This window comes from Rhinolophus sinicus, chromosome 7, assembly GCF_057876585.1.
Source record: "Rhinolophus sinicus isolate RSI-liver-muscle chromosome 7, RSI-T2T, whole genome shotgun sequence".
Classification (NCBI taxonomy): Eukaryota; Metazoa; Chordata; class Mammalia; order Chiroptera; family Rhinolophidae; genus Rhinolophus; species Rhinolophus sinicus.
Genome location: NC_142507.1, coordinates 37185592 through 37198591, shown reverse-complemented (window position 1 = coordinate 37198591; position 13000 = coordinate 37185592). Strand labels below are relative to the sequence as shown.

The following is a 13000-nucleotide window of genomic DNA, read 5'->3' as shown; positions in this document are numbered from 1 at the left end:
ACTGCAAAAAGAAAGCAGGAAAAACCACAAACACATGGAGATTAAACAACATACATTTAAAGAATCACTGGGTCAAAGAAGAAATAAGCGGAGAGATCAAAAGATACATAGAAACAAATGAGAATGAAAATACATCCTACCAAAATTTTGGGATGCAGTGAAAGCAGTTTTAAGAAGGAATTTATATCTTTATAGGCCTATCTCAAGAAACAAGAAAAATCCCCAATAAATAACCTCACCTTAAAGAACTAGAAAGAGAAGAACAAATGAAACCCAAGGTCAGCAGAAGAAAGGAAATAATAAAAATCAGAGCAGAACTAAATGAAATAGAGAACAAAAAGACAATAGAAAAAATTAATGTGACAAAGAGCTGGTTCTTTGAAAAGATAAACAAAATTGACAAACCCTTGGCTAGACTCACTAAGATAAAAAGAGAGAAGACACTAATTAACAAAATCAGAAACGAAAAAGAGGAAGTTATCACGGACACCACAGAAATACAAAGGATCATCCAAGAATACTATGAAGGACTATATGCCACCAAATTCAATAACCTAGAAGAAATGGACAAGTTCTTAGAAACATATATCCTACCTAGGCTGAACCACGAAGAATCAGAAAATCTAAACAGACCCGTCACCAGTAAGAAAATTGAATCAGTCATCCGAAACCTTCCCAAAAGCAAAAGTCCAGGACCGGATGGCTTCACTAGTGAATTCTACCAAACCTTCAAAGAGGATCTAATACCAATCCTGCTCAAACTCTTCCAAAAAGTTGAAGAAGGGACAATACTCCCTAAAGCATTTTATGAGGCCATCATTACCCTGATATCGAAACCTGATAAGGACAACACAAAAAAAGAAAACTACAGATCAATATCTCTGATAAATACAGATGCAAAATTCTAGCAAATCAATGCAACAATGCATTAAAAAGATTATTCATCATGACCAAGGGCACAAGAATGGCTCAACATATGCAAATCCATCAATGTGATACACCACATAAACAAAATAAAGGACAAAAATCATATGATTATATCAATTGATGCAGAAAAAGCGTTTGACAAGATACAACATCCATTTATGATCAAAACACTTAATAAAATAGGTATAGAAGGAAAATACCTTAACATAATAAAGGCCATATATGACAAGCCCTCTGCTAATCTCATAATTAATGGTGAAAAACTGAAGCCCTTTGCTCTACGTTCAGGAACACGACAGGGCTGTCCCCTATCACCTCTGCTTTTCAACATAGTATTGGAAGTCCTTGCCAGAGCAATCAGGCAAGAGAAAGAAATAAAAGGCATCCAAATTGGGAATGAAGAAGTTAAATTATCACTCTTTGCAGATGACATGATGCTATATATAGAAAACCCTAAAGACTCCACCAAAAAGCTATTAGAAACAATCAACGAATACAATAAAGTTGCTGGCTACAAAATCAACGTACAAAAGTCCATTGCTTTCGTATATACTAACAATGAAATCTCAGAAAAAGAAATGCAAAAAACAATTCCTTTTGCAATTGCAGCAAAAAAAAAAAAAAAAAAAAAAATACCTAGGAATAAACTTAACCAAGGATGTGAAAGACCTGTATGCTGAAAACTATAAGACATTTTTGAAAGAAATTGAAGAAGACACAAAGAAATGGAAAGACATTCCGTGCTCGTGGATTGGAAGAATCAACATAGTTAAAATGGCCATATTACCCAAAGCAATATATAGATTTAATGCAATGCCCATAAAAATCCCAATGGCATATTTTAAAGAAATAGAACAAAAAAATCATCAGATTTGTTTGGAACCACAAAAGACCCCGAATAGCCAAAGCAATCTTAAGAAAAAAGAACAATAATGGAGGTATCACACTTCCTGATTTTGTCTTGTACTACAGGGTTACAATAATCAAAACAGCATGGTACTGGCAGAAAAACAGACACATAGACCAATGGAATAGAATTGAGAACCCAGAAATAAAACCACATAAATATGGACAGATAATTTTTGACAAAGAAGCTAAAAACATACAATGGAGGAAAGACAGCCTCTTCAATAAATGGTGCTGGGAGAATTGGATAGCCACGTGCAAAAGAATGAAGCTGGACTGCTATCTGTCACCATGTACCAAAATTAATTCAAAATGGATCAAAGATTTAAGCATAAGACCTGACACAATAAACTGCATAGAAGAAAACATAGGTACTAAACTTATGGACCTTGGGTTCAAAGAGCATTTTATGAATTTGACTCCAAAGGCAATGGAAGTAAAAGCTAAAATAAACAAATGGGACTATATGAAACTTAAAAGCTTCTGCACAGCAAAAGAAACCATCGACAAAATAAAGAGGCCACCAACTGAATGGGTGAAGATTTTTGCAAATAGTGCCTCCGATAAGGGGCTAATATCCAGAATATACAAGGAACTCATGCAACTCAACAACAAAAAAACAAACAACCCAATTGAAAAATGGGCAGAGGACTTGAAGAGACATTTCTCCAAAGAGGACATACAAATGGCAAATAGACATATGAAAAAATGCTCAACATCACTAATCATCAGAGAAATGCAAATCAAAACCACAATGAGATAGCACCTCACCCCAATCAGAATGGCAATCATCAACAAGACAAATAGAAACAAGTGTTGGAGAGGCTGTGGAGAAAAAGGAACCCTCATACACTGTTGGTGGGAATGCAGACTGGTGCAGCCATTTGGAAGGCAGTGTGGAGGTGCCTCAAAAAGTTAAGAATAGGATTACCATACGACCCAGCAATCCCTCTCCTGGGTATCTACCCAAAAAATCTGAAAACATTTATCCATAAAGACAGGTGTGCTCCAATGTTCATTGCAGCTTTGTTTACGGCATCCAAGACATGGAAACAACCAAAATGTCCTTCGATAGATGAATGGATAAAGAAGTTGTGGTATATATACACAATGGAATACTATTTGGCAGTAAGAAAAGATGAAATAGGAACATTTGTGACAACATGGATGGATCTTGAGAGTATAATGCTAAGCGAAATAAGTCAGACATGAAAAAATAGAGAACCGTATGATTTCACTGATATGCGGTATATAAAACTGAAAACAACAAAAGAACAAGACAAACAAATGAAGGAACAAAAACTCATAGACATAGAGAATAGTTTAGGGGTTACCAGAGGATAAGGGGGGGGCTCTAGAAGAGGGTAAACGGGGTCTAATACATGGTGAGGGAAAGAGAACTGACTCTGGGTGGTAAACACACAATATGATATATAGATAGTGTATTACAGAATTGTACACCTGAAATCTATGTAACTTTACTAACAATTGTCACCCCAATAAACTTTAATTTTAAAAAAAAATGCCATTCATCACATTACTTAATTCTTTAGAAACCCTGCTTTCACATGTCTTCAGAGGAACAAAACAAAGGAAGTCGGCACACTTTCCATGACTTGTGGTTAGAAAAACAATGATGTTATGTAACAAATGTTTCTTAACAGAAAATTCTACTCAGATTAATGCATAATGAATGAACTAACAAATTAATAAATGAAAGGAAAAGGTACATTATGTACTGATTCCCTATAGATTATTTCAGGTATACTTTCAGTGGCTATGATTCCTTCCAGACTCAGAACAGGGCATGAGATTGGGACAGATAAATTAGGAATGCAGGAAAAGCTGCAAAGGGTATAAACAAAGAGACCTTGGCTTCTGGGTAACAGGGTGACTGTGTTCTCCATGTTTGTCCTTGTGAAATCTTTTAGGAAATCTCAACCAACTATTCTCAAATCTCTTATCTGAGGATGAAATTTCCCTGACTGTGCAAAAATAAGGTAGCTGATGGTCTCCCTAAGGAGGTATTTTAGAAAAGCAAGCATTTCCCTTCTTCAGAACCTCCCCCTTCAGAGAAGATTAGCATTCCTGGAGAGGCTCCAAACTGTCCAGAGAGACTCTATCCCTGGAGGCTAAACAGAGCAACAATAAGAAGGAGAAAAGTCAACAGATTGCTTAAAAATGAAACAACAACCACCACAAAAACATTTTTCATTTGGAGCCTAAAGGATTACAAAAAAGTGGTTGGTGGGGACAGTAAGAACAATCACAGTACCTGGGGTCTTGGAGCCCCAGTAAGTCAACAGCAGAGCATTTTTTTTTTTTTTAATGAATCCGTGGCATTTCCTACATAAGCCTAGATGGATCCTAGGTTGTCCAAATAGTGTTATACATTCGTCGGATGGGTCTGCCTCATGGAAATGGTGCCTTGATTAGATTCCATGACCAGAAGTGAAAATACATTGTCCTGTCCCACAATTTTCTCCACATTCTTCTCTAACCTGCAAGAGGGAGGACCCTCTACTATCTGCACATTCTCCCCTTATGGAAAATGGGCACATTGTCTGGAACTACCATTTGTCCCTAATACCTTGAAGCAGTGCAGGGTAGAGAAAAGAGCAGAGATGTCAGATAAAACTGATTTAGCATCCCAACCTCACCACTTACTAATTGTTTGATTTCAGTTAGGTTCCTTAACTTCTCAGAGCCTCAGTTTCCTAACCTGCAAAACGGGTCTATAACTATGTACTACACAGGATTCCTGTGAGAATTACATAAGATAACATATACAAGCTCATATCATACTTTCCAAAAGCGTTCAATATTTACCCATTTACAGAACGCCCATCATGTCCTGTCTTGCCCTCTCGACTACACTGGACACTTCTTGAGGACATGGAAGGTACAGTGTACAATTTCACCATTTCCCTACAGCCTAGCAAGTACCTTCAGATGAAAAGCACCCCGCGAACATCAGTGAAATAAACAAATCTTTCTCTTTTATCAGAACAGATCAGCATGTAAACTTTCCTTAGGTCATTCTTACTTACAAGTCTTTACAAAGAGAAAGGGTAGAAGAAGTCTACTAATAAATGAGAAGAAGGGAGGCAGGCATTAGCATTTATTGAGTGCCTCCTGTGTACTAGGATTTTTACTTTTAGATCTTATTTCTCACATCAAACCGCTAGTTCCAATTTACAGAAAGGAAACTGACTCAGAAATGTAAATAATTTGCCCAGGATTTCACAGATTATAATAACATTTCAATTACCCTAATTGATATATTTCCATGCAAAATCAAAAATGATTGAGAAGAGACAATGGATTGTGTCCAGAGCCCCTGGCAATCATTAGTTTTGATCGGTTCTCTATTTTGTCAGACGCTATCCACATGTGACAAAAACAACTGAGAATCTGCTGACAATTTGGTCAACTTATAAAAACTGTCATTTTTCTCCTAAAAAAATAAAAAAAACTATAAAAGCAACTCCCTGGAACCCTCTCTGTTGGCTAAAGTTCAAAATCCCGCAGTCACCTTTGTGTCATTCCAATATGCAAGGCCTTTCACCCAATCGAAAGATACTTGTCCAGAGACATGTTATTATTTCAAAGGCTGAACTTTGTACTCTCAGCAGTCTTCCTCTAGAATCAGGAACAGTCTGTTCAACACAAGTCCCTGGAGCTTCACCATCCAAACAAACATGGGGCTCAGCCTTACCTCCCCATCTCAGAGGATAGGGTCCAGAGAACCACAGAAATAAAGCAATTCTCTTACTATCTTTCTTCAACACAGGCTTTTCTCTCCAAAGTGTCTGCATTTCACATCTCTAATTTACTTAAGAGAGAAAACCTTAATTAAGCCCTACTGTCTTTAGCATCTTTTCCCTCCTGCTAAACAGAGGCAAACACAGCATGAGGCAGCATAGTGGGGGTGGCAGCGGGGGGCGGGTGGGGGGGAGACACCAGGAAGGAGTGGGGTGAGGATAGGGGTGAGTTAAGGGGAGGAGCTTGATACCAGGGAGTGAGTGTGTGAGGTTATCCTGAAACACAAATCTAGAATCCACACACCTAGGAAGTGAAGTTCTCTGGGTTACACAGTCATGATGTCTGAGTTGTTTCACACAGAGTTCAAGCCCTCTGGTTGATGCAGGAAGTGGCCCAGGTTTTCCAGCATTTACCACCCCTTCCGGTCTGTCCTATGACCTGGACTTGTGGCCTGGCCCCAGCAAAGTTGGTTTGCCTTCTTGGAACCACCAGACCGCTCTCTCTGCTCCTCTCCTCCCTTTTCATTTTGGTGACTTTATTTACCACCATCTTTATGATCCTTATGTTTTTATCTCATGGCCTTCCCTCCCCCACCCCCAGAGTCCTGCTTTGCTTTACCAAATGAGTCTACCTGTCAGCCACATAAAAATCACTCCACATCTTTATAGTTTCACAGTTTTATATACACATTTGAATTTTAAATGAATATGTAATGTTACAGACATAGTATTTCACACCCTGGTTCCCAGTCCAAGGGTAATCTGCCCAAAATATCAATTGTGTTTTTAGAGAGATGGGCCATATTTCTACAGATCATCTCTGAATATCTGTATTTAACCCCTGGACCAATAGGCAGATTTTAGGGATGGTCCCAGCTTGGTACACTTAAAGAGGTAAACCAAGCCAATTGAGGCCACCCACCACACTTCCATTCATATTGTAGAGATAGGTTTTATAATTGCACAATTGAAAGCACAGAGTAATTAGGTTCATAAAGAGTGTAAGTTAATTAATGGACAATAAATTCATTGCAGGGTGTTGAGTGACTTGGGGCATCCAGAATCATTAAGTGCAATGGCCAAGGACAACTTCTATGAACTCAATCAAAATATCCCTTGATGCTACTAGAAAAGACCTCTTTTTTATTAAAGGATAGAGTGCTAAAGAGATAGATGTGGCATCTTTCATTTCATAGGAGATAAGAGGGTCCAAAGAAGAGACAAATCAACTTGTCCCTACAGAGTGACCAAGAGTCACTAGGAAATGTTAGTGTTTCTTACAAAACACAGTGAAGAGAGCCCATTTAAAATACTTTTTGTAAAAGATGAATGACATGTTTGACTGATGATGGTGCCATGGATTAAAACTGTGGAACAAACTTGAAGGAGAGTTCTATGGGAGGTACAAATGCAAGCTTTTGAGGCTGGGTGATGAGAGCAGAGGACTGAGATTCCGAGAGTTTACTGGACTGTGGTTGAACTTCAGAAGAGGTACGGGCTCTTGGGGGCAACCTTGGCTAGAGTCACCTTGACATTCCAATATTTGGCAATGATGAATAAAACTGCTATAGACATTCATATGCAGGTGTCCAGCTCATTTGAGTAAATACCAAGGAGCATGATTCCTGGATCGTCTGGTAAGAGCATGTTTAGTTTTGTAAGAAATTGCCAAACTGTCTTTCAAAGTGGCTGCGCCATTTTGCATTTCCACCAGCAACGAATGAGTTCCTGTTGCTCCACATTCCTCTCATCATTTGCTGTTGTGATTTGGATTTGGGCCATTTTAACAAGTATGGAGTGATATCTCATTGTTGCTTTGATTTGTAATTTCCTAATGAAATATGATGTTGAGCATTTTCATATGTTTATTTGCCATCTGTATATTTTCTTTAATGAGGTGTCTGCAAAGGTCTTTGACCAATTTTTTAATTGGGCTCTTTGGTTTCTTATTGTTGGTTTTAAGAGTTCTTTGTATATTTTAGATAACAGTCCTTCATTAGATATGTCTTTTGCAAATATTTTGTTTTAGTTTGTGGCTTTTCTTCTCATTCTCTTAAAAGTGGTTTTCAGAGAGCAAAACTTTTTTTTTTAATGAAGTCGAGTTTATTAATTTTTTCATGGATTCTGCTTTTATAGGTGCTGTATCCAAAAACTATCACCAAACCCAAAGGCAGCTAGACTTTCTTCTTTGCTATCTTCTAGAAGTTTTATAATTTTGTACTTTACATGTAAGTCTATGATTCATTCTGAATTAATTTTTGTGAGAGGCATAAGTCTTGCATATAACAATTAAGTTCGTGAACTTGCGGCAATGATGTTGCTAACCTTTTTTTATATCAGAAGGATTATTCATTATGAATTTGTACCACCTGGACAGTTAGCCAAGTTTACTATTTGGAAGTGCTGAAAAGGCTGAACTTTCAGACGACCTGAACTTTTCGCCAACAATTCATGGCTCTTGCATCACGACAATGCACCAGCTCACATGGCACTGTCTGTGAGGGAGTATTTAGCGAGTAAACAAATAACTCTATTGGAACACCCTCCCTACTCACCTGATCTGGCCCCCAATGACTTCTTTCATTACCTGAAGCTAAAGGAAATATTGAGAGGAAGATATTTTGGTGACACTCAGGACCTCAAGGGTAATATGATGACAGCTCTGATGGCCATTCCAGAAAAAGAGCTCCAAAATTGCTTTGAGGGGGGACTAGGTGCTGGCGTCAGTGCATAGCTTCCCAAGGGGAGTACTTCAAAGATGACCATAGTGATATTCAACAATGAGGTATGTAGCACTATTTCTACTTCTAATAAGTTGAGTTTGCAAACTTAATTGTCTGATCTCTCACGCGCGTGTGTGTGTGTGTGTGTGTGCGCATATGGATGTTGTTTCAGACCCATTTGTTGAAAAGACTATCCATTCTCCATTGAATTGTCTTTAATCTTTTATCAAAGGTCAATTGCATATATTTCGGGGGGTCTATTCCTAGACTCTCTATTCTCCTCTGTTGGTCTATTTGTGTTTTTTTGCTTGTTTGTTTGTTTTATAACCAATGCCAATTTTGGCTTGATTACTGTAGCTTTATAGAAAATCTTGAAGTCGCATAGTGCCAGTTCTCCAACTTTGCCCTTCTAATATTGTGTTGTCTGCTGTGGGTCTTTTGCCTCTCCATATAAACTTTACAATCTATCTATCAATACTCACAAAATAACTTCTGGGATTGTGACTATGATTGCATTGATCTATAAATCAAGTTGGGAAGAGCTTACATATTGACATTATTGAGTCTTCCTGTCCATGAGCATGGACTATCTTTCCATAAAAATAGGCGTTAACTTGTAGCATTGAAGAATGCAGAAGGTCAGTCAGATCTCTATGAGGCTCTTCCTTTGTACAGAGAATTTGACTAACCCTTCTGCATTCTTCAATGTTACAAGCTAATACTTATTTTTATACACCAGCAAAATGCACAAATTTTCTCTTCCCAAAGTGTGAAGATTAATAGAGGCACTTTATTGCTAAGGTGATATGCAAGACAGGACTTGTGATAAACAGCATATTTGAATAAACACATATAATTGTAAAGGAGAGTATAACTACTCTGAAAATCAGGGAAAGGGAAGTAAACTGTATGTCTTCTTCAAAGGGACAGATCTGGAGAGTCCTACTACCATCTCAAATAATCCACTTGCAAATTTCAAAATAAAAGACATGACGAAATTACAGGCTGTCACTTTTATTTATGACTTCCTTCCAACCAGAGTCTGTACTTACATCTGAAATAAGTCTGCGTGGGAAGGTTTCAGAGGGATGACCAACCAACTGGCACATTGCTGCCAGAGCTGCTGATGCCACAGACTCTAAGAGGTGTGTGAGCCTGGTCTGGTAACCCATAGTATCCACCTGAAAGAGTTATCATGCAGGGGGGAGGAGAGGAGGAAGGAGAAGAAAATGATAGAAATACATTCTGAAAATCCAAAATGCAATTGAAATTCCAGTCTTAATCAAAAACAGTAACAGGCTCTGCTAAATACCCACAAAGGTCTGCTAAAAATATGTGTAGTTCACAAAGAGTTCAAATCTCAGAATTATTTTTTATTTCCCAGCTTAGGTCTATCAAAACTACCATGAAGCTTTTAGTTGTTTTAGTGAGATGATAATCTGTCCGTTCAAATGGACTAACATGTTCTGACATCAAAAATGAAGCCAAAAGTGAAAGAAACTTGACAAATCTTTTCTTGCCATTTTAGTGAAGGTTAAGAGCACTGAGTTTGGTGTCAGTGAACATGAATTTGAGCTTACTAGCTTCCTGACAACCTCTATAAGTGTAGTGCAAAGACCCTCCATGAACATTCGTCAGCTTCGGTACAGGGGGGTAGAGGGCCAACATTTGGATGGGATGATTGGGTTCGTGCCAGTTGAGTGCACAGGAAATACAACGGGTTGAGTTGAGACGGGGATGTTGTCAAGGGGATTTGAAGTGACAGACTACGTTGTCCAAGTTGGATCAGAAATAAATCAAAGACAGAAAGAGGGGTATTGAGACAATATGGAGAGTTCAAGGAGTGGAGAGACATCTTAATAAAATCAAAGAACTTGTATAAACACAGTGTCCAAGGAGCAATCTGGAAGGACACAAGATTGTGGTCAAAGAGGAGATATTTGAATTTTAAGATTTTGTTCTAGGTGATGACATGTTTCAGGATGTGCCCGTTGGAATTGAAGTACAGTATAGGCTAGGTGAACAATCATGTCGGAGATTAACTTAAAGATAAAAGCAAACGAAATGTTTAGATATAAGATGTAAGATATTTATTGAAATTAAAAACTCGATTTGGAACATTATCTCTTTAAAGTGAAAACCATTCTTTGAAAAAATAGCAATTTAGAGAAGTGGAACAGGGGTCACCTGCTGCTGACACTGCTTCTCTCAGGAAGTTTTTCATAAAGAAAAGTCTGTCTTCACCTAGAAAAACACCCTGGAATCTTCTAGGTCTGCAATTTTCAGGTTAAGGATGGAGGTAAAGTGAAATGTGGAAATATGGCCCTCACCTTGGAGTTTACAGATATTGTTGCCTGGATGGCACCTGGAACCCATTTCCCTCTCCTCCAGCTCCCAATTCAGCTTCACTTGACTAACTCCAACTCATTGTTCGGGTCTGTTGAATGTCACTTTCTTAGAAAGACCTTTTCTGACACCCCACACTAATTTAGTTCTTCCTTTTACAAATGTTCACAGCACTTAACATTTTTGTTTCTTGTCACTTATCCCAACTGTAATGAAAAATACATGTGTAATTCATTTTTACGTTTCTCTTCCCCACTGAATTTAAGTCCCGTAAAGGTAGTGACTTCAGCGGTTTAGTTTACATAGGTAGATAGTCTTGCTATAAATTACTGTACCCCAAAATGTAATAATTATGCCTCCCCTTATCTCTGTGAGGGGAGTCTAAATGAGAAATCACTACAATGTGTTCCACTTAGAGGCAAAGCACATTAAAACCGACTGTATCTGATTCTTGACTGCAGGCTCTGACATCAGCTCTTTGCAGATGAAGCCTGGACACGCTGTTAACAACCCACATGATGGAAATGCATCAAGGTGGGGTCTATTTTTAGCTACAGCAAATTACAGTTCCTTTATGCTTTCAGGTTTTCATCTCTCAAATGAGTTCTCTTGTTCCTACATTTTTCAGAGTAAAGAAAGGCTGATTTCTTTTGTAAAGAAAGAAGGTAGTCCTTAAGACAAAAAGCATTTCTCCTTTATTCTCCATTCCAGCTCGGAGGTTCAAAGAGCCTTCATTGAGCTGTTTGTTGCTATTCCTGAGAATGGCGATGGTGCTCCATATTGCCTGTAATGACACTGCAGACGCAAACTTGCACGGGGAAAACTCATCCAAAAAGAAAAAAATGAAAATTTGACTTTGAGTCTAGTCAGGCACAGGATGTTCCACAACATTACATACTATTAATTGATAAGAAACCTACATCACATACTTACGGATTTTTTTTTTTTTTTTTTTTTTTTTTTTTTGCTGTATTTGTAAATACAGTTATGTCACATAAAAATGAGCTAAAGGCTCTCACAAACAAATGCAGTTTATATAATGTCCTGAAGATGATGGGGTTCTTCAAAGACAAGTCAGTTTGCTTCCTGAGTTAACAGATGGTGTAGACAAGGTTAAAGCTGTCAGCTGAAATGTGGCGAGTCAGATGAGGTGTCTCACAGAAAGATCCTACTTCGTTGAAGCTGGGGAGACAAGAGAGAGCCTGTTGATCAAGTAGATGGGGAGAGGTTGTATAGCTTTTACATATATTTGAATTGTAATTTCATATTTTAAAAATATTGTTTTTAATACAAATAATAAAAATTAAAACTTGGTATGCATTTTTTGATTAATAAGAATATGAAGAAAAAATTTCAGAATCACTAAGGAGACCTAAAATTTTTAAGTGGAGTCAAGGAAGGCATACGCCTAAAAAGACCAGTCATAAAATTGGCCCCAAAGTAGGATAAGTTTAAGAAACGTAGTTGGAGCTATACAATCTTACTTTCCACCTTCTTTTCCCTATTTAAACGTTTTTCTTTGCAGTCAAACACAACTATACACAGTCCAGCTTCCATGTCTGTGATAGAATAATGGCTCCCCCAAAGATGTCACATCATAATCCCGGGAACCTGTGAATATGTTACTTTACACGACAAAAGGAATTTTGTATTAAGATGAAAAGTAAGGACCTTGGGAAGGGGAGATTATCCTGGATTATCTAGGTAGACCCAATCTAATCTCATGGATCCTTTAAAAGTGTAAGAAGACAGAAAAATAGATCAGAAAAATCATCTACTTGACTTGAGAAGAATTCAACCCACCATTGATGGCTCTGAAGGTGGAAGCTGGGCATCATCTTCACTTTACACCCAGTAAGAAAACATGGACCTTGGTCTACAACTGCAAGGAACTGATTTCTGCCAATCAACGCAAATGAGCAGAAAATGGATTCTCCTTTACAACCTCCAAAAAGGAAAAATTCCAGCATTTTGATTTTAGCCTCTTGAGACCATATTAAGCTGCATACCTACAGAAATGTAAACTAATAAATTTGTGTTATTTTAAGCCACAGAGATTCTGGTGATTTATTATGACAACAATAGAAAACTAATACAATATCTTTGCTCTTACCTTTCTCTGTTTGCAATGCCCTTCCCCCTCCTACGTTCTTCTAAATCCCTCATCCTCAGTGGAGCAATCTTGACTTAACTGATGTTTCCCTATTCTGTCCTACTTCTTGGCACATATACTTAGGGCAGCTAGTTATTTCTTAAAACTTATGTTCTGTCTCCATATGAGGTTTTAAGACCCTTAAGAACAAGGATGATATATTAATAACTGAGGTCCATTGC

General features: G+C 37.9%; 1 long non-coding RNA gene across 2 annotated transcripts; it reads left to right on the top strand.

Moving 5' to 3' along the window:
- The first annotated feature begins 8070 nt into the window (after window positions 1-8070).
- Window positions 8071-12719, top strand: LOC141568609 (uncharacterized). Of its 2 annotated transcripts, XR_012491778.2 has the most exons (4): window positions 8071-8382; window positions 9360-9465; window positions 11128-11200; window positions 12192-12719. It is a non-coding gene; the product is annotated as an uncharacterized LOC141568609 (long non-coding RNA). The 2 variants fall into 2 exon arrangements; XR_012491779.2 differs by lacking the exon at window positions 9360-9465 and having other exon boundaries at window positions 8077-8382.
- Window positions 12720-13000: the final 281 nt, after the last annotated feature.